A 22,903-nucleotide genomic window follows, 5' to 3' on the forward strand; every position below is an offset into this window, starting at 1 on the left:
CAGCTAGGCTCTGCCTCCCCATGCTTAGTCTCTAACCCCTCAGTGCCTCAGGGCTGGAGCCCGGTATAAGTCCTACATAATTGGACTTCACTTGACTGGAACTCCCTGACCCATGACTGAGTGTGGGCTATGCAATCAGCAGCCCTGGGTCTGACTTCCACCTCTCTCACTGACTGTGCAACGCTGGGAGAATCATTTAGGGTCTCCAAATCCTCCAAATTCCTTACTCACTTATCTCACAGCATGGATGGGGGTTAACTGAGATAATGTGCACGAAGCACTTTGTGGAGCTTGCAGCAAATTTCTCATCAGTGCTAGGTAGACTGAGACTAAGTCACAACAAACCAAAGCAAACCCATGTTGGACAGGCCGAGTCAGAGGCCATGTGATATAAGATAGAGTACACTCTTTAGAGTGAGACCCTGGGCATTCTCATCCCATTATGCCATATCCTGTGTGACCTCGAGCAAGTCACTTCACCTCTCTGTGCCCCAGTTTCCTTGCCTGTAAAACGGGAGTGATTACACAATGCCTGACACACCAGTGGTTCTTACAGTATTAGCAACTGAGTGACTATGGGTAAGGGGATGTGGACCCTGCTCAGAATGTTAGTATCCCCTGGCTGTCCCCTGGCTGACCTCAGCTCACTTCTCCCCCATCAAGGGCTCCTGGTCTGCTGTGCCTACAGTACGTGCTCTTTATGACACCAGGACAAGCGGAAGTCAGGCTCTCAGCTTGGGAAAGCAGCAACTACCGACCCAACGCCCTCTCCATACAGCACAGGCTTACATTATTAAGACACAACTGGGTCCGTGTAAGAGATTACATTTCTTCCATCTGCGTGACATGGTGCAGCACACAGAAATGTGCCCACATGGAAGTACTCAGGCTGCTGAATTCCCTTTTCCTTTCAGCTCAGACCTCCGATGCATGGATGAATATTCTATAAACACTACTCCCTGTCTACGAAAGATGAGTTGTAAGGGTCCAGCCTCGCTGACATGCCCTGGGGACATTTCCCATGAGCCCCTTCATACTGGCCAGCTCTGGGCTTCTTCCCTCTGCTACCGTTCACCCTGAGAAGCCTGGCTGTGTGCACAAAAAGGCTGGGGGGCAGACTGTTCTGCTGACGGGGCCTGATCCACTGCTACAACCTCATCGTGGGCCTAGCAGCTGAAGGCAGGGCACACACGTGCACACAGACGTGCAAGAAGACGCCCGAGCTGCTCCCTCTTCAGTTGGCAGGGGCTGATGCTGGGCTTGTTGGGTCTTGAGGCTTCCAAAGGATGTAGCAGAAACCAGGCAAAGCATGACCACGCTGCCAGGGAACAGACTCCCCTTGCTGGGGCTTCGGCCTCCTCCTGGGGCTGGAGTAAATGACCTCTTGGTCCTGAGTCCTACACCTGTAGGGACAGTATCTCTGCCTGCATCAGCCTCGATCACTTCACCTTCCATGCCTGGTGGCTGGCCAGCGGTCCAGAGGACGCAGGTGCACGTTCTCTCTAGAGCACTTGGGTCTGAGGAAGCCACTGCTCTGGTCATCTGATGGTTTGGAAGGTTTGGGGAGAGCAGCTTTAATTCACGATGGCTGAGTGGAACCTCTTGTCCTTCCCAGGCTCTGGAGAAATCCCAGCCTTCACACTCAACAGCCAGGACAGTAAATTAAGAGAAAGACGCTGGGCCAGAGAGCACTTCCAAAACATCCTCTGAAAGTCAAAGACATGCTAGAGTATTTACCTCTCTTTTCCATCCAAGCTTCTTAGATTTCTAGCGCAGATACAAGTTTTCAATAATAAAAGAATAAATTCAGACATTCAGTAAGGTAACAATGGTAATCATCGTAATGGCCCTCACCACCACCTTTTAATGAGTCTGCCATGTGCTAGGCCCTGTGATAAGCACACAAATCTCATACATTACTGAACGCTCACCAGCATTAAGAGTTAGGTATCACTATCCCTATTTTTCAGTCAGAGGAAATGAAGACTCAGAGAAGGGAAATGGCTTGCTCAAGATTACAGAGCCAAGAACTGTCGGGTCCCCCAAACATCTAGTTATTGAAAACCTATGATGCAGCAGGTGCAGGAGACAACTGATTTCACTGCTCCCACTCTGCCCCACAGGCTGCTCAGGCTTTCATGACAGCTCAAGTCAAAGTGCCCTGTAGTGAGTTATCGCAGGGCCCGCCTCCCCAGGGCAATTAGCACTTGGAGGGCCAAGGGGTCTAAGCTCCTCAGTAGCCCCAGGTCTCAGTTCACAGTCAGGTCAAGAGCAAATGCTTGGTAAGTGGTCAGCTGAGATAGGATGAAGTCACAGCCTCCGCACTCAGACCCTACAGTCCCATACGGGTGACAAAAAGATGTGTCCCCTTGAGGTACGCACCTGCACTGAATACACGTGTAATGCCCTGAGGGGGAAGTGACACCTCAGAGTCCTCCAGGAAAACACTGTGGCTCAGCACTGGGGGCTGGGCAGGTAGTCTCCATGCAGAAAAGGGCCCTTGGAGCATTGAGAAGGAATACGTTCAAAGTCAGGTGTTCCCAGAATTAGGTAGAGCAGCAGGACAAGATGAGCAGGACAACGGAGGCTGTGAGGGGCAGTCTGCTGGTGGATGTCAGTAATGAGGGGCAAAAGAGACTTCAAACTTCCCACAGTTTGAACTGGAGGCCCAAAGGAGCTGTACTTGGGGCAGATCAAAGTGCCCACCGCTGTAAATATCCCCCTCTCTGAATAGCCTTTTGAGACCCACAGCAACCAGGCTGGCTAGAACCACGGGCTTAGGCCTAGGGCTCTGACTTCACTCCACACCGCAACCCCCTCCCGAAGGAAAGGACTTCTTTGAGGCCCTCAGCCAGTGAACGTGCTCCTGCTTGGAGACTCAGACTCCAAGAACAAATGAGAGGGATGTGGAGGCCTACTGCCTTTTGGCCGACCTGCAGGCATGCAGGTGTGCCCCCCATTATATCACTTAAACCTTCTGAAGCTCATGGTCTCAAGGTCTCACAGCTGGGTGGCTATAGAACTGGGGCTAACTGGCTCCTCTTATTCTCACTCTCCTCAGCACTGTCCTGCACTTCAAGTAGCTTCTCCTCCCGGATTTTTGTTCTGTGGCTCTTCCCTTGCTTCCTAACAAAATCCTCTAGGCCTTCTTGGCCCACCTACACTATACTGACCCTCATTGTTGACCTTCTCAAAATTACAATGACGATTCACCTTGTACTACTGGTAACACCCCTGCTCCCATGCTATCAATGCTAAGTCTTCCTGGGTTGTGAGAAGCTCTTAAAGGACAAGGACCCCAGAGAGCACCACCTTTGTCTCTCTCAGGGAGCGGCATTGTGCTTTGCTAAGAAAAAAAGGGGGCGCCTGGGTGGCTCAGTTGGTTGAGCGTCTGACTTCAGCTCGGGTCATGATCTCACAGTCTGTGAGTTCGAGCCCCGCGTCGGGCTCTGTGCTGACAACTCAGAGCCTGGGGCCTGTTTCAGATTCTGCATCTCCCTCTCTCTCCGACCCTCCCCTGTTCATGCTCTGTCTCTCTCTGTCTCAAAAATAAATAAATGTTAAAAAAAAAATTAAAAAAAAGTATAATCAATGTATATGTTTTGATTTGCTTTTTTAGCAGGGTAAACAGAGTTGGGTATATAAAGGTAAAACCTAAACTTGGACAACTTGTAACTTGTGAAAACAATAAATACGAAAGCAAATTTTGGACTAACACTAATGCTGACATTTATTATGCATTTAGTGGGGAGCCTGCTCTGTAAGCGTTAACTCATTTTCCCCTCTTAACAAAGTCCGAGCGGATTAGCACTCCCACTGCTGGATGTGTTTTCTTGGCTCTGTCTGCCTGAGGCTACATAGCTACTAAGAGGAGGTGCAGGTATCTGATCCCAGGTGCTCTGGCCACAAATCTTCTCTCAACCATTATACTGTATGGAAAGGCTGAAGACTAACTTCCAGTCACTGTGATATCCTCACCTTGACTTACTCTGGACAATGAAGGCTCAGAATGAGCAGATTCTCTTACTGGAGGGAAATGGACTGGGCTAAGTGAGGAGATGTGGAAGGAGCCAGGGGGTCTCTCTGAAGTTCCTACTGCTACCTCCAATGGACACTTTAACTCTTTCTTCCTTGACCCCTGTAACATTTTTTGTCCAATTTTTTTTTCTAATTCAAAGTAATGTTATGTATAGCTTAAAAAGTCAACGATACTTGGGGTGCCTGGGTGGTTCAGGTGGTTAAATGTCCAACTCTTGATTTCAGCTCAGGTCATGATCTCACGGTTCATGAGATTGAGCCCCATGTCGGGCTCTGCACTGACAGCATGGAGCCTGCTTGGAATTCACTCTCTCCCTCTTTGCCCCTCCCCCCCCAAAACAAATAAACTCAAAAAAAATGTCAGTACTGTAGAGCTTACAATGAAAATAGCAGTCCTCTGCCCCACCCCCACATCTGCATGCCACACCCCAGACAACTTGTCTTAACTCTTTTGGCTATTTCTTCTAGAATTTACTTCAATATTTCTAAAGAATGTGTTTATGCAGGTGTATTTTTTACTTATATTTGATTTTATCTACCGCCACTGTTACCTACTCCTTCTGTCCAGTGCGATCTAATGGAAAAGACTGATTTTTTGCTTGTATTTAACTTCCTATGTTTTTATTCATAACCCTATCCATACTATCCAACAAAACTAAAATCCCCCTGAAGTAGAATCTTCCATGTGGTTAAACATACCAGGTAATACCAGTCTGGCTCACAGGTTTTCTTTTTGCTTGGGGATCTCCCTCCTGAGCCTTCTGCCCTGCTGTGGTGTGGTGTGTTTGTTTTCTGGGCCTGCTACACATCCATCGTTCTGGGACTTCACCTCTCTCATTCACTGAACCCCTTGTTTCCTGGACCCCTCTTCTTGGGTCTAGTTTAATAGGTTTTCTAGGTGTGCAAAATGGTTTGATGCTGACCTAGCTGCATTTCAGGGATTAGAGAAGCAGAGAACTTCCATGCTGTTCCTCCATCTTGCCTCCCCCCCCCCCCCGACCTAGTTTAATAGGTTTTGATGGAGCACATTTTCCAGTAGCCTCCTTGAGAAAAGGTGAATGGGAGGTATGATTTTTAGGGCCTTGTGTGCCTGTAATCACCTTTATTCTACTCTTACCCTTGATTGATAATTTGATTGTGTGAGATGGGGCCGGGATACCTAAGGGTCTAACTGTTGCCGTTTACCACCCACCGAGACTTGACCCCATCCACGTTTCAGCTCTGTGCCCTCCCCTTGCCCTCTGCTGTACCTGGTACCTGGTTTTGGGGGTTTTTGGGGGCTCTGCTCCTCACTGACATCTTAATCAGCAGAGGCTTAGTATTCAGTTTTCTCCATGCTGCTAATTCAACCCACTTTGTTTTCCAAAAGTCGGCTGACCTCTCCTGATGGCTATTGTCTCTTATTCTTTTTGTTCTTGTGGGTTTGTTCCTGGTTTGAAATCACTGCTCTCAAATGGGTGGGACCCCAGGAGGGAGATACATATAACCTTTAACCATAAGTTCCTGTCAGTAGCATTTGAGATGATTTTCCGGTCCTTTTTTCTTTGAAGTCCTCTCTCCCCTTGGATTTAAAAAAGCACACTGATAGTTCTGTCACTGTAGCCACTCACTCTCACTCATTCCTCCTCTGGCTCCTCCTCTCCTGGTGGGCCTTGGGTGTCTGTCTTAAATCCTCCTACCTCCTCCCTACTTGCCACTCGCCTCGTTCTCTCTGTTCAGTTTCAAGGTCTCAGCTTAGATGTCATGCATTCCCTGACCCCTCTCCCAATTAGGTTACCTCTTTGTTGAATGCTTCCCCAAACTCCACCCCTCGCCTTCATAGCTCATCATGGCCACAGTGCTGATCAACGTCCTTCTCCCTGCACTGAGAGATCCACTGGGGCACGTCCCTGAGACGTTTGTCCTCAGCTGTCACACTGCCCAAGCGGAGGGCATGGCACACAGAAGGTGCAGAACAGACACATACCGGATGAAGTTGTGCTTGCGAGGAATAATGAATAAATGGGTCAATGAAATAGGAGAACTGGATTCAAACCCAGGCTTGTCCATACACTTGCTGTGTGATCTTGGACCAGTAAAAGAACCTTAACTTCTGGACTTCAGCTGCTGCTGCTTCTCCTGAAGAGGGACAACAATCCAAGTGCCATCCTGCCTCACTGAGTTGTGGAAATCCAAGTACACACGCAAAAAACTACGTCACTGTGCTCAGTAAGCTACAAGTCCTATACAGCATAAGGGATTATTACTGTCATGGTAAACTCTGCTACACAGAAAATTCTTATTCGTTCTAGATATGGGAGATGTAGGACACAGAATGGCAAGCTCAGGTCTCCAATCTCACAATTCTTTAAAATACGCTTTCTTTCTGAAAGAAAGAATCCCACTGAGCCTTCTCTGCTTTCCCCTAAAACTGGGCTTTCATGATGGAGGGGCCACCTGGGGTCTTGCCTTCAACCTTAAGCAAAGCTGACTGGAAAGCACGGTGCGCCTTCATGGTTAACAGTTTTAACTTAATGCATTCTTTACAAAGAAAAAACAAACAAAACCAATGGAAATATTTATATGCATCCAGGTGTGTAAGAGAGCTGAAGATGCCCACAGCATCTGCCGCACTTGCCGGCTGACTTTGGTTCAACTCAGATCCTTTCTTGGCCTCTCGATTTGCTCACTGGATCACTTGTGTGAATGGGGGAGAGGGGGAAAGTGTAGAAAACCCCAGCTCTTAGAGGTTATAAGGCTCACAAGTCTGTTTCATAGCTCCCATCATTAGCGCTCTGAAGCACGCATGAGGTTCAATTTAGAAGAGTACTGGATTCCAATGGCTAGCTGACACCCTAGAATAGTAGCACTTTGCTTTGCAGGAAGGGCATGTGGGAACAGCATGGTTTCAGGGTTGAAAGACTTGAGTTCCACTTCAAATTCTGGCTCCAACAAATTACAGTGTCCCTAATAGATGTGTTCATGCTGTAAACGTAACTTCTGCGTCCTTCTGGGGACACATGCGGAGGACAAATGCTGAGAATGACAAGCATTTCCCCTGTTTCATATACTTCATGCTAATAATTTATAATGGCTGAGTAATATTCACTATGCAAATATTCCGTAATTTGCTTATATGCTTTCTTATCATTAGACATTGGGTTGTTTCCAAATTTTCACAATTTTAAGCAGTGCTAAGATAAGCAAGTAGCTTTTGCTAAATATCAGCTTATTTCTTTAAGAAAGACTCTCAGAAGTTGAAAATATAAACGCTTTTATGATTTAATATAAAATGCCAACCTGCTTTCCCAATGGGGTGACTTCATTTACAGTGCAAATATGTGTGGGTACAGTTTCACTGCAGCCCATTCAAGTTGGGTATTAACTCGGAGAGGGGGGCCTTCAAATTTATTAGGTTAAAAAAACCCAATCATTTTAATTTGCACTTAGATTGCTGATGAGGTTAAACATATTTTATGTATGTTTAAAACACATCATGTATATTTGCAAACTTTTCTACCTGTGAACTTTAGTATCTCTGAGATCCTAATTTTGTTCACAGCATCTGTACCATAATATCATATAGACATGAACTCTTCCTTTATCTCTCAAATTTACTTCAAATATTTTCTCAGTCTACTATTTTCCTTCTTATTTTGACAAGTCTTGTAGGACATATGGAAGTTTTACAATTTTATGTAAACATCTGCTAGTCTTTTTTTTTTCCTTTGCAATTTCTTCGGTGACGTTTAAGCTTAAAAGTCCTTCTCTAGGCCAAGGCTACATGAACATCGGGTTTTACCCTCTTTTAGTTTGGCTTTCAAATATTTATCTGTTTAATCCATCTGGAATGCATCTTACCATATGGTGTGAAGTGAAGTCTGAATCAGAGGGTGAAAACGCAAATTCCTCCAGGGGCCACGCAGGTAAGTTAGAGAAGCAAAGCAGGTCAGGTGTGAGGGAACAGAATGAGGTGCAGACTGTGGTGAATTACACAGAGTTCAGGAGGGCAGGGACTTGTTCCTGCAGGAATTTCAGTCTCCTAACTTTTAAAGGTAAGCCATAAACCTAGAGCTTTATGGGAAACTGCCCGATTTTTAAATATTACGCCAACGATGAGGGCGCAAAGAGCCTTCTCTGTGTCTCTCAACCACATCTGTCCCTCTGAATGCTGCTTTGCAGCCTCTGGGTTAAGCTATGCGTTTCCAACAACATTTATTCACTAAGCCTTTTCTTCTCCACTAATGTGCAATGTTTCCTTTCTTCCGACATTAAAGTTTTGCATATAGCTTGTAGGCAGGATTTCTAGGCAATTGTACTTCGCTTATCTGTTTGACTCCTATTCTCTTTTATTACAGATTTATGATATGTTTGCATCTTTAGAGATGAGTGTCCTTTCATTATTCTTTTTGGACTTTCTTCCATACTTTCATCTGTTTATTATTCCAGTGAAGTCTTAAACCATTCAATCACATCTCCTATATTCCCTTTAGGATGCAGTGTGGCATTCCATTAAACCTATAAATTGACATATTTAGAGTATTTCACCTTCTCATCTAGGAACATGCTATGTTTCCTAATTATTCATGTCCTGTTTTATGGCTCCCAATAAAATTTCACAGTCTTTGTCACACAGGTCACATATAGTACTCATTAAGTGATATTTTAATTTTTATTGATTTTTTTTGACTGGGACTTTTTTTTTATTATATTTCATACCTGGTTATTGCAAGTATATGGGAAATGTATTGACTTTTGAAAAGCCCTCCTGTACCCCACTTACAAGTTCTGAATTCCTATGAAGTAAAATAGTTTTTCAATTAATGTTGCTGTGTTCTCTAGGAATATTAAACACATCCTTCACAAATAATGATACCTTTGTCTCAACCTCTTGTTTCTGTTTTATGCTTTATGTTGGCCAGAGCTTCTAAAATAATGCTCACTAATGATTATACGTTTCTTTCTCTTTCTTTCTTTTCCTTTTTCTTTTTTTTCTTTTTCTTTTCTTTCCTTCCTTCCTTTCTCTCTTTCTTTCTTTCTTTCTTTCTTTCTTTCTTTCTTTCTTTCTTTCTTTCTGTGTTTCTTTCTTTCCTTCTTGCAAGCAAGGGAACAGGGGAGGGGCAGAGGGAGAAAGAGAGAGAAGAAATCCTAAGTAGACTTCAGGCCCCAGGGCAGAGCCCAACAAGGGGCTCCATCCCATGACCCTGGGATCATGACATGAGCTGAAATCAAGAGTGGGACACTTAACTGACTGAGCCATCCAGGCGCCCCTTTTTGAGGGCCAAATTTAAGCAAATTTAAAGCAAATTTGTCTCATATTTAACCAGGAAGCCTTAGACTTTGATTAGAAGTCAGTGCTGTTTATTTTGCTATGTATCTTTTTGTTTTCATTTTCAGCATTTTGAGGACCTAGTATCATTACCAAAGGTGTTTTCATCACTTACTGAACACAAAAGACAGCTCAGCACAGGGCACAGTGCATCCAGAAAGTGTTTGAAACTTGCAGAATTGTTCATCAGAGACACCTGGGTCTGAATCTTAGCTCTGACCCTGTGTGACCTTGAATGCAACCCCCTGACTCACCTGGAAAACAAAGATGAGAACTCTGGCGGCACAAGTCGGTTATGAGAGTTAAAACGAGTTGATGTAAATAAATTGTGTTTAGTGTAGTATGAGGTGCCCAGCAGGAGCTCAACAGGTTTCACCTCCTCTTCTATCATTTAAAGAGATGATGGTAGGAGGAACGATCTCCCAAATGAAAGGTTTCCAAGGAAGAGCTTGTATTTATAAGCCTAAGAAAATGCAAACCGTATTGGGAAATACCAGCCTAGTCTCTTCCTGCTTTAGTGCACAGGGCTTTTTCTTGTTCATCCAAAACATACAGTCCATCCCTTGCGCTCGTGCATGGATTCTTTGACTTATGACACAAATGAAAGGAAAAAAATCAAGCTGGCGTGTAATACGAACCAGGAAAGAAACAAACTGTGTGTCGATTAGCCCCGAACATGAGAGCTGCTCAGATAAAGGCATGAACTCGAAGCTACTCAAATCAGAACCAGATGCTCAGAGGTTTCTGGCTTACAATTTTTTTATAACCCTTCATATAACACTCATAGTCCTGTCATCTCAGCAGAAGGTCCTCTGCTCTGTTTAAAGCAGCAAGAAACCCGCTGAAACCTCTGCTAGATTTGCAATCTTTAAACCTGCGCTCGATTGTAAAGGAGCTCTCTCCCCAAGGAGGGACCCTTTGGTACAAACTCTTTGGCTCGGAGAAGCCAAGGACTGACAAAGCCAACCCCTGTGAACCCACTGCCAAAGGACAGGGGCAACGAGGGGTACCGGGGGCACTGTAGAAACAGCATGGATTCTGCAGTCAGACTGTCCTGTACTCACACCCTGGCTCTGTCCTTACTCCTTGCATGTGACTGTGAGCAAGTGTGTTAATCTCTCTGAACCTCTTTTCCTCATCTGTATAAAGGAAATAATAATTACTCCTGCTTCCCTGGGAAGATTACAGAATTTAAGTTAGATAATGCCCATATCACACTTAGCACGCTCCTGGGACGCTGCAAACACTGAGATTAACTCCTTCGGGCCTCAAAATCACCCCCATGAAATGCGTACTGATATCACCGTCACTTTTCAGATCAGGAAACGGAGGCACTGACTGGTTATCTATCCTGCCTGAGGTCACTCTGCTAATAAGTGGCAGGGACTGGATTCAAAGCAGGCCGCCTGGCTTCAGATCCACTCCCTGACCACTAAGCCATGTCACCCCTCTCTCTACTAGTACGCTACACAATGTAACTGGTTTGATTCAGTGCTGTCTTGAGTGTGCCTTACGTGGAAGGGCACACATCCAATTCAGGCCATCAGGGGCTCACCCGCGAGGGCAGTCCATTTCTAGAAAGCACTGCTGACTCTGAGGTCAGCACAGACCCTCCCCTGTAGTCCACTCTCCTCCACCTTCAAACTTGACGTCCTCTTTCCTCATCTTTACTGCCCTCTCCATCCTATGGCAGGGGGCGGGTGGGGTCTCCCCTCCTTTCCCAGGGCTAGTCCTTCTGCATCTGCCCTCCACTCCGTGACTCCCACCTCCTTTCATTAGTCATCTCCCCTCTCTCCTGGGCTCCCAATCTTCCCCCTGGCTCCTTTCCCACAGCTGACAACACGTTCAAGGCTCCCCCCACCTTATATAAACCTTTCCATGAACCTGCCTCCTCCTCGGGTTACTCCCATCTGTCTCTTTCCCTGCTCTGTCTAGAAGGAATTGCTTCCACTCTACGCCTCTCACTCACTCCTGAACTCGTGGTGACCCTGCTTCCGCCTGCACCCACTGAGGTTGCCAATGACCTCCTGGTGGCCAACTCCAACAGCTTGTCATCAGCTCCCTACCTATTCTCTGAGGCTAATCTCTATGTATCACCTCCTGCCCACCTTCTGAATGTTGGGGTTCCATCCCTGACTCCCTGCTTCTCAGTGCTCTACCCTCCCACCTGCCCCACATCCACACTGATGATGCCCAGTGGGTTTCTGTCTCAGGTCAGAGCTATCCCCAAGTCAACGCCTATTTATCCATCTGCCCGTTGGTAACGGTCAACAACTAACATCCACTTGGAAATTCTATTAGCAGCTCAAATCTAATGTGAACTTACCCTCTGTACTTCCTTCCCCTGACAAACCAACTTCCCCTCCTCACTTCCTAATTTAATTAATGTTATCACTATGTATCTATTCTCCCAAGGTTGAAACGTCCTGCTGCTTCCTTATAGCTAAAATACAACTGGTCAAGAAAACCAGCCTATGATGTCCTGGAATGCATCCCTTCCTTTATACAAAAGCAGTGGCATTTGCCCCAGTTCAGGTCCTCTTCCCTCATGGAACCCTACTGATTACTCAAACAGTCTTCCAGTTGGTCTCCCTATTTTAGTGTGAGGAACCAACCCATTTGTATATACCACTGCCAAAGAAAGCTATCCAAGGCCAGAATCGTGCTACACCTTTGCTCAAAAACTGTCCTGTGCTCCCTGTTGCCTTCAAAATCAGATTTGTGGGCTGGTTTACAAAGCCTTTCCAGGTTCAGCTCGGAGCCTGGAGCCTGCTTCGGATTCTGTGTCTCCCTCTCTCTTTGCCCCTCCCCTGCTCATGCTCCATCTCTGTCTCAAAAATAAATAAAAACATAAAAAAAATAAAAATAAAAAAAATCCTTTCTAGGTTGTTCCTACGATCATTTTCTAGGATCTTCTCTTGGAACCATCCCCTTCATGCCCTCTACCCACTCCCGGCAGACACACCAGGCACTCTCACACAGAGGCATAGCAGGAAAGAACATGAGAAGAGGGTGAGCACTAGAACCAGACAGACCTGGATTCGAATTCCAGCTCCCTCACCGACTGGCTACAGGACTACAGCCTACTCATTTTTAGACACTCGGAGCTCTTCACTCGTCTGGGGAGAAATACCTACTTTATATGCCTGTTGTAAGGGTCTGAAATAGTTTATGTGAAACATCTAAGACATACTGAGATAGAGTACGCATTGAATAAATAGTAGCTATTAATACTATTATTAGCCAAATAGTTTCAGAGAGGCAGGGATGAGTTTACAAAGACTGATAAGACCTGAAACTAGAAGAAAGGGACATTTGCGAAGTCCCTTGTTGAACTGGAAGATCAAATTGACAAGAACAAGTAAGAGTGCCTTGGAATGTTCTGGAACCCACATTTCCATTTTTGAACTGCAGCAGCACTGGCACAGAAACACTGTAAGACTAGAACCAGTTTGAGAGTTGCTTTGCCCCCTGAAGCCAGCAGCCTTGGAATGCACAGATCTCCTACGACAGAAAAAACATTCCTCAACCAAGTGCCTGGCAGTGCCCTGGATGGGCAGTTGCGCCTTGTTCCCTTCTGAGCTGCTTGCAAGAAGTTCATGTCCACAGAAGAAAGTTCTAGGCTGCAAGGAGCATCTGTGACCTTTGACCTTTTCACTTGGTGCTCACTGACCCTCTGGTGAAGGTCTGCCACATTCAGGGTCCTGTGCCAGGCAACCGGGCTCCAGGAGAAGTTGCTGGGAGTGGATTCAGAAGACCTGGCTTCATGTCCTCATGTGAGTCACTGTGCACAGACCGTTTCCTCATCTCTAAGTGCAAATAATGATTCCTTCCTGCCTGGTCATCAGAGGTTGAGCAGAGATGGCTACTATCTTATTTTAATCTCCTCTTTTTTTTTCGAGTAGCTCCTTCTCTATGTTCCGTGACTTGCACATGGCTTCCCAGCTGAAAAGGCACGTCTCACCACAGTAAGTCCTTTATGCCTCACAACCTCCCCCTGCATCCCTGGAAGAGGGAGCTGCCCTCCTCTCTGCTCCTGTGGGAGCTCGTGCAGACCCCCCTGTTGGCGCAGACCACATTACGTTGCAGCTATTTACGAAAGGGGCAGTTCCCCAAGTTGACCTTGGGCTCTCGGAGAGCAAGGCGTGTGTTCGATTCACTGATGACTCTCTGGAACTTAGCAGAGCAGGTGTTCAGCAAGTGTCGAATAACCGAGACACTTAAAAGCATGCTAAGAACGTACCATGAATGACATGCCTTCACATAGTTGTCAGACCCTCCAAAGTAGGTTTTTTCCTAATTGCAGGCGAGTTGGGTGCGGCTCAGACTCAGCCAAAGTCCCCCAGTTCATAAACAGTGCTGTCAGAATTCAAACCCAGGACTGTTTGACTCCAAAGCCTTTGCCCTTTCTCTGGGCCACACCACCTCTCTCTGGCCACAGTGACTTCAACTATCTACCACTAATGCCAAGTACAGCAGACCTGGGTTAGGGTTATTCCTAAGAGGGTGTTACATAACTGCAGGCCACACACTCAATCGGGTCCTGCACATCAGTGGTAGTGCGAAGGGAAAGAGGAAAGATACCACCATATGAGAGCCCTCTTAAAGGCACTGCTCTGCAATAGAGAAGCTAGCTGGCAAGATGGGGATGAGTAACTGCCTTCATCAACTGCGAGAGAAAAAAGCGATCAGAAAATAAAACTGTAACCATCAGATATAAAAATGAAACCATCTCTACCTAAAAACCAAACCATCAAGACAAATATCTTCTATCGAAACTCCACCTGAATGGCGGTGGGTGTAGGGCTTCCTCTGGCAGGAGTAAGTACAGGTCAGGATGTTCTCTAGAACGTGGCAGAGGGGTCCCCTGCAGCTGCTGGTGGCAGGCATGACACCAGGCACACCGCGAGCCTAGGAGGTGTGAATGCCATCACCTCTAAGACCCTGCCTATCTTGCCGTCTGATCGTGAGAGTGTGTAACACACACGCGGAGGTCATCACGTGCTAGAAACCTGGTCACTAAGACGTAACAGAAAGCATGGGCTCTGGGTGGCCACTCTTGCTCTGCTATTTCCTACATAGGAGATCTCGGCAAACAACACTGGACCTCTGAGCCTCATTTCTCTGTAACATGGGAACGCACAAGACCTAACTTCCAGGTTGTTTGGGAACCAAGTGATGACGCACGTAGTACAGTGCCTGGTGCAGAATTGGCACTCAGTCAGCACAGTGCTGTGACCAGGACCCTGGCTCTGCCTCTCAGTGGCTGTGTGACCCTCGACAAGTCATGTGACTTCTCTAAGCCTCAAGTTTTCTACCTTTAGAAGTGCTATTTAAATAATTAACAAGTTTGCAAAGGCTCTTGGCATTCTGTACCCCAGGGTGGCAAAAACATAAACCAACCATGAATGGAAACTCTGGCTACGGATTGAGGAAGGTGGCCTGAATGCTGGAATGGGAGAATCCTAAAGTATCTGGACTCCATCTATAAAACTTCTCACGAGCACATTCTTCTGGTCCCTCCCCTCAGCTCTCTGACCTTCACCATCTTCTCTGCCGGCTGCATGGCTTCACCCATCCCTAAAACGGACCATTCCTCAACCCTCTCCTCTCCTGCTTTAATCTCCTCCTTCAGAAAACATCATCTTAATAGCTGGCCTTTGCTAATAATCTACAAGGGTCAGTCTATAGCTCAAACTGGTTCATTTCTTTCTCCACTTCCAAGGCATCCATTCTGGTCCAGGCCAGCCTGAGCCCCTGCTCCGACTACCGTCACAGCCTCCTTACTGGTGTCTCAGCTCCAAATATGCAAATCACATTCGGTCACTCTAGCTCTAAGTCCCACAGTGGCTTCTGGCTACCCTGAGGATGAGTGAAAAAACAGAACTCTTCGCATGCCACCTTAAATCCCCAAACAGGCTGGCTTTTGGCACCTCTCTAGCCTCACCCAAAACCATTCGGCCCTTTGTCCCCATGCCCCACAATGTGACCATCCTCAAGTTCCCTCAACACTTCTAGCAGCCGCCTATCCAGGGCCTTTGCATATAGATGCTCTTGGCCCTGCTGGTCTGTTCTTTCTCCAAACCTTCATCTACCCGGTTCCTACTCCTGTCCCAGCACTTTAAGTGAAGTCTCCTGTTTGTTCCTCTAGAGTACCTTCTCTTTGCCACGTTGGGTATTTACTGTCATATGTTTACCTATGTATTTAACGTCTGTATTGAAATTTAAGACTCTACCTCAAACTATCCCAAGCATGTCTATAAATGACACAAGGACAAGAAGAAGCGGGACTATTTTTTATACACCATGGACATTAATGCATGCTGAGGATGTGGCATGTAAAAGGCAGTCAGTGGGGCGCCTGGGTGGCTCAGTCGGTTGAGCGGCCGACTTTGGCTCAGGTCATGATCTCACAATCTGTGAGTTCAAGCCCCGTGTCGGGCTCTGTGCTGACAGCTCAGAGCCTGGAGCCTGTTTCGGATTCTGTGTCTCCCTCTCTCTGACCCTCCCCCGTTCATGCTCTGTCTCTATCTCAAAAATAAATAAACGTTAAAAAAAAAATAAAAAAAAAATGTTTAAAAAAAGGCAGTCAGTAAATGCCGGTTGAATGAGAAAATGAACACAGTGTCTAGGTCTGCCTCTAACCCCTCTGGACCTGTTCATCTCGTCCATCCTCCTTAAAGCATCGTGCAAGGGGCTTCAAGGAGTACTCCAAAAGGCCTTGGATCCTTGGTGCCGTAAAGAGACTGAACTAGGCCTGTTCCCTCCTCGCCAGTTACATGCGCAGCCTCTCCTTGTCCTCAGCCTCGCTTCCTGGCCCACGAGAGCCTCAAGGGTAAGTAATGTGCTGCTTCACGGCTACACCTAAATGCCAAGGCCAGGACTTGGCACACAGTGAGGGGCTTGCTGAACCAAACAGACTCAGTGACGCCTATGGCACATACTGAAGACCCCATATTGACTTCCCCTCTTCCTGAGAGAATGCACATTCTGTTTGGAGTGTCGGTGTGGTAAGCTACAAACACTCACTGTCTCAGACTTCTTCACAGCTCTGCGCATCCAAGTGATGTGGCTATGCCATGGAACTGTAAGCTGGGTGTTTTAGGAAAAAATGAGCATCCCTGCTTCCTTCCCCTTTCTTCTTCTCCCTGCCTGACGTGCAGCCGAGTCCTGGAGCTGCAGCAGCCACGTTGGGACCACAAGGGGGCAAGCATGAAAACAAGAGCCAGAGCTGAGGACGGCAGGGCGCAAGGCGGGGAACAGCCTGGTCCCTGATTCCACTACCGGATGCCGTGCTGGCCCTGGACGGACACACCCTAGACTGGGAGTGTACACGAGACCATCAAGGTGCCACTGAAATGCCACACCAGCAGGGATGCTGTTATTTGCACACTAAATGCATTTCTAACCATTTCCAGAGATAAGCTTTAGTGCTTGGTACCTCTTGTGTCCCTGAGCTATCGTTTCTTCTTTCCTGCTCTTGAGGTCCAAGATCCCAGAGAATTCAGAAGGTTCAGCAGTCCAAGACAGATCCCGGGGGCAGTAGAAGAGGCCGGCGGGAGGGTAGGGAACCCTCCCCTACCATCTTCGGTGATCAGGGGCAGCTGTCCGTGGGGCTGGTCCCCAGTCTGCCGATGTAGCACTCTGATATTCCTAACTCTCTGCCACAAAACAGATTTTTGGCCCCAGTCTATCCCCAATGTGCTGACTTGAGCTCTCCCTCGGCCTACGGTTTCATTCCACGTATACCAGACTGTTCTGAATAAATCACTGCTATCAGGGAGAGGTGAATTCACAGGGTACTTTTCCAAATAAGTGTTGCCAGCGGAAATTTCACAAAGTGCTGCCAATGTCATTTACAAGAAGGTTAGCTGATTACCGAGAGACCTTGATCCTTCATTGCTGCCTTATATCTTATAATTCAGAGGAAGGGGATATGGGGAATGGTGGGGGCAGAGCTTATTAAAAACTGAAAATCATTCTGCAATCACTTTTCTTAGCCTCTTCTTTGAAGTACTTCAGGATTTTACACAAGTTAGAATATACGATATCAGGGCTTTTTCTCTCTGGATGCTTGCAAATGTACTCAGAGGCTAACGAACAGTGGTTCTACCCGATCGAAGCAAAGGAAGTATAGAGGTGGCACTGTCTGGGGGTCTTTGGGAGATTTTCAAGGACCCCATTTTGACTACCCCTGGAATATAGAAGCTTATGTGAAAGTATCTATTCACATCTAGGGAAAAAGGAATGGGGTGTAGGCACAGCAAATCAAAATACCAGCACCAACCTTGAACCAGTCCTCTGTCCTTCCTGGCTCCCCCTTTCCCTCCCTTCTTTTTCTCATGAAATCACAAAGTTCACTCCCAGCAACCTCTTCTGGTTACATAAATTAATGAGCTCTTGTTCTGGGCCCCATAAGAGAAACCCTCCGGCTCTCATCATTTTAGTCCCTTGCTCAAAAGCCTGCAGTGGCACCTAACACCTGCTGAATGAACTTTTTCTTAGGGTAGCATCCAAGCTTCTGCCCAATAACTCCCTCCTCCCTCCCAGGGTATCTTGTGTTTTGGTCAAACGGAACTTCTGACTCCTTAGAGCCAGCTTTTAATTTTTGCATATCTCCCCTTTGCTCATGCTGTTCTTACTACCTGGAACGGATTCCTCAACAACCCCCGCCCCCCCTCCCCCTTCCTATTTTCCTTCTTTAGATGTGGAAATTCTATCCATCCTTTAGGGTCCCATAAAATTTTGCTTCATCCAGAGAGTCCTCCTGACCTACCCAGCTGGACACACTCTTGCCTTCCTCCAACCCTCATGGCACCTTGACCAGTGAGTCCAGAAGTGACTTCTCTTTCTCTTTTCCTTGGATTAGAGACACTGCCTGTGTTGATGCTTCATCTCCTTAATCCTGACCACGAGCTAATTTTGCCAGAAGCCAGGTCATACCTTCTCTGTATCTCCAACTTGGGAAAAGGCAGGAAAGCACTATTTGTTGGAGGGAAGGAAGGAGGGAGGGGGGGAGGAAAGAAGGAAGGAAGGAAGGAAGGAAGGAAGGAAGGAAGGAAGGAAGGGAGGGAGGGAGGGAGGGAAGAGGGAGGACTAAATGGGCTTCTAGTCCCTAGACACAGGTCGATTTACAGCAGCTGCCTGGGCTTGAACAAAAGGATTCTTTTCTTTAATTAGCACAAATGTCCTCAGACTGGGAAGACCAGGGCGTGTTTCTCATAAAAATGGCCAGGTTCTATGTTTTCCAATAATGATTCTCATTTCTGTGTTTCGAAATCCACTATGGAGCATCTCTGTTATTTTCCAGCTTGGCTCCCGTGGCCACGGGAGTGTCAGGATGATCTGTCCTTTTATGCTTCAGCATCAACCCAAACTAAAAGAGGAGACGCTCTCTAAAGACCCAAAACACTACAACACTGATTTGTCAGATCGTGGGGTTGGAAACAATTCATGTGAAAAAATATTTTTTTAAAGTTTTGGATGCTATGAGGTTCCCCCCCCCCCCCCCACCTCCCCACCATGGTCTTTTTAATGCCTTCCCAAGGAAACTTCTTGGGTTAATGTAAGATGCTTACTTGTACTGGAGGCAAGTTAATTAAAGGGAAATTAAATTCCATGTAATGCAAATGGAAATAAAATATGTAATAGTATCATAGCAAATAGTAAGATACTGTGGGGCATAAAGGGGAGAGCATAAGATCTGGAGACCAAGCTGCCATCCTATCCCTGCCCTTACTAACTGTGTGAGTTTGGCTAAGTCAGTTACACTCTCTGGGCCTCAATTTCTTCATCTGTAAAGTTGAGATCAAAATTTGTACTGTCTAAGGTTCTCATGAGGATTAAATCACATGTGGAAAAGATCTGAGCATGGTCCTGAAGACACAGTATGCACTCTCTTGAGTTTTAAGGAATGAATAAATAGGTAGAAAAGAGAAGTGTAATCCCCCAAAAAGAAACATGATCCTGGGAAGGAGGCAGATTACTAAAGAAGGAAGATCCCAAGCTTTGGAGTCAGAGAGACATAAATTCAAGTCCCAGCTTTTCCCTTACCATGCCTGAACCTCAATTTCCTCCTCTGCAATAGGGGGTGATCATAGAAATAAGAATAATCACCTCATTGAGTTATCTAGAGGCTTAAGGAATATATATGAAGCCTTTTGTAAACTGCAATGGTAAATTGTATTTTAGCTACTGGTATATACCCTCCTACTTCATTTAGTACTTGGCATCAGCAAGGCTACCCACCTCCAGTGAAGATAGGACCAGAAACAACATTACCTTCAAATCCTGGACCTCCACATGTGGGGAAAAACTTGTTTCTGAAAACAGCTGCTCTGTTTTATTCTAAACCTTGCTTGGTTTCAGTTAGAAGTGTGTGTGTGTGTGTGTGTGTGTGTGTGTGTGTGTGTGTATGTGTGTGTGTGTGTGTGTATATATTTATGTATACAGTTATTAAAGTGCTTTTAGATTTTTTCAAGGAAGAAGATAAACTCATTTAATTTAAAATCATCAGCTGGATTGCATTAAATGGAGGGAAAAGCACGAGTGTACACAATACAGCCATTTGTTAAATTAAACGCAATTATTTCTCCTGTTACTTAATTACAAACAGACATAAATACTCTGGATCCTGACATCTCAGATCTTCTTAAATTCTATGTCTGCATTTCAACATGTAACGAAGGGAGGGTCATATTCCAATTTGTGTGTTAAGCAAGCCGGAGAGTTACAGTTGTATATTGGGACCATAATGAGCTCACTAAAACAAGACCCAAACTTTTAATTAACCTGCCAAGACAAATTACAACTCATGGCTCACAGGTAACAATCACAGACAGCTGAGACTCAATGCCACGGACTCTTGGGGAGAGAGGGATTAATAGCAACATCAGAATCCATCTGTTTTTGTATTAAAGAAAAAAAGTATTCATTAAACAACCACTGTAGCTCAAAGGAAGACAGACAAGTCTGAAAGGCAGCAAGACAAAGGGAGAAGGAGGGAAGAAGAGAATATTAGCAACTTCCATTTATTGGGTCTCTTAGGAGGCCAAAGCCTGTGCTGGGCTCTTTATATCTTCTCTGATCTTCATGACAGGGACTGCAGAGTACTGTTACTATTTCATTTTCCATCTAAGAAAAACCTCAGAGAGGTGACCTGACAATGGTCACAGAGCTAGTGTGGGACAGTCAGGGGAGGAAGAAAGAGAAAGCAGTGCTCAAAGCTTAGTGGAAAGACCCCTGGAATCAAGATTATCTGGGCTCTACCTCAGGCCTAGTGGGTCATAATTCCTGGGGACAGGGCACAGGAATCTGAACTTTGAATGAGCTTCCCGGGTGACTGCTTTGCATGACGATATTTGAGACCATTCATAAGATACCATAACCCCCGGCTACTCAAAATGTGGTCCACAGCTGGGTGGCACCAGTATCACTGAGGCCGGTGAGAAATGGAGACTCTAAGGGCCCACCCCCACCTAGTGAAGGGGAATCTGTGTTTTAATGAGACATCAAATGGGTCATCAAACTCTGAGAAGCCCAGGATAGCCTCTCTGCTCTGAAGGACATCATAGGGTTAAGGAGGTGAAGGCAGACTTCATCATTAAGGTAAGAACAGGAGAGCCAGAGGGAAAAGGAAGACCATGGCCTTAATTATAACAAAACAGGTTAGCAAGCTCTGACAAGCCAAGAATTGGCAAAGATACCTAACTGCACCTACATTTTACTTCTTTGAGAGTCACACCCTAATTAAAAGTGGCTTTCTTTGGGGGTCGATATTAATATTCTTTCATATTTATGCTCAGTTATTAAAAATAAAGAATTCTGATTATAAGAGATCTTCATTCTGAGCGAGCAAGACAGTCCATGCTTCTTTGTGAACCATGCCTCAGAGAAATCAGGCTGTGAGACCAGGAAGCTCTCACTCAGGCACCACTAATGACTCGATAATCCACGTCCCTAAAAACGAAGCCACTGTGGCCAGAAAGGGAAAAGAAACCAGGTTTGGAGCCTGGCAAACCCCTCAGAGTGAGAGCCTAATCGATGGTGAGGACCACAGCTGGCTCTCTGGTGACAGGGGAATGGGGCTGCCCGGGCAGCCTCCAGCTCATCGGCAACCACCGAGCTGCGGCCTCAAATCCAGACTCTAGAGAAACCGGAAGCTGGAAAACTTAAGTGATTTGTGCAGGGTCAAAACACAAGTTAGTGGTGGAAATTCAGAGCGGAGGATACTTTCAACTCCACCTCAAAAGGAGGCAATAGGGGAGGAAACCAGCGGCAGCCGCAACTGCCAGGCCTGTGGCTGCTGACGGTCCTGCCAATGGGAGGCTGAGCAGAAGCCAGGCCAAGCTCGTGCTCACGCCCTTAGTAACCCAGTGACCCCGCATGTCAGGGCCTGGGCTTGGGGTTGGGGGGCAGAGAAGATTACATCAAAGTCCTTGCCCTCTGGACACTCGGAGACCAGCAGTAAGGGCAGACACTTCCAAATCGAGGACAGCACAAAGCAGGGTTTCCTACATCGGGGCCGACGTAGCCAGATGGCCTCTGCTGCCCTCATTTTGCCAAGAGGGTAGGATACTGAGCCTGCAGGGACAGCAGAAGTGGATAAGCCATGCCCGTATTTAATGGGAAGGTATTTTCTGCCTCGACACTAAGGGCAAAATTGCAAATGAGGGGAAAATGGCCTGAAAATGATTATTGCTGTGTAGAAGGAAAAGCCAGAGTTCTGCAGGAGTTTTAGGAACCAATGACCAGATTCAGAGGTTTTTTATTTAACTCCCTTTTCCATGTCAGAGAGATTCTTAGCCAAGGACTGAGACAGAGTTTTGAGGTGAACTCTATACCACATGAAGCTTTTCATTAGGCAGAAACCCTATTTCCATGCATTCTGGTTAGTGGAGTTTTATTTTCCTGCGGGAGATTCTGTCTCCAGGCTGTGTCATAATGCTTCCAACATAAACCCAGAATAAATGTTTTCTGACCTGAACCACTGAGGCCACTGTGTCCCGTGGCCATCCAAGGAAGAGACAGACTCTATGGAATGTGTGGATAAAGAAGAGAAATTCCTTAGAACAAGATGCCAAGCTCCCTGGACACCCGTCGGCTTGTGGGGCGGCCCCACGGGCTCACCCTGAAGGGAGAGCTGTGGCCCTCTTCCATGATGAGGGACAGAGAAGGTGTTCAGCACTATCCCAAACATCGTGGCTCCAGAATATTCATCCAGAATAGCTCTGCTATTCTCACCCTCTCCCTGAGCATTTATCTTCTTTTCTCAACTGCCAGGGACTGTTAGCTCCCAGGACAAAACAATAAATAAACAAAAAGCTACACACAGTCAAAAACAAAAACCCAAACCACAAATCAGTGAGTTGAGCCAAGGAAGCTATAAAGACAAAATACAGGTGTCGGAGAGAAGTGAGAAGAAGAGAGGTGTTGCCTCCATGTGGCTGGTCAGGCAGGGTTTCGGTCTTGCTGTCAACTCTACCTCTCAGTTGTTAAATGCAGCAGCTGGCCCAAAGATGACACAAGAAAGGCAGTGGGTAATGGCCCAGAATGGCT

At 46.3% G+C, this 22,903-nt stretch overlaps 1 protein-coding gene across 1 annotated transcript in view; it reads right to left on the minus strand.

Annotated features, from left to right (window-relative positions):
- TENM4 (teneurin transmembrane protein 4) overlaps positions 1–22,903 on the minus strand; it is a 2,883,939-nt gene that overhangs the window by 163,228 nt on the left and 2,697,808 nt on the right.

This window comes from Panthera pardus, unplaced genomic scaffold, assembly GCF_024362965.1.
Source record: "Panthera pardus isolate Hobbes unplaced genomic scaffold, ASM2436296v1 HiC_scaffold_12, whole genome shotgun sequence".
In the NCBI taxonomy this organism is placed as follows: Eukaryota; Metazoa; Chordata; class Mammalia; order Carnivora; family Felidae; genus Panthera; species Panthera pardus.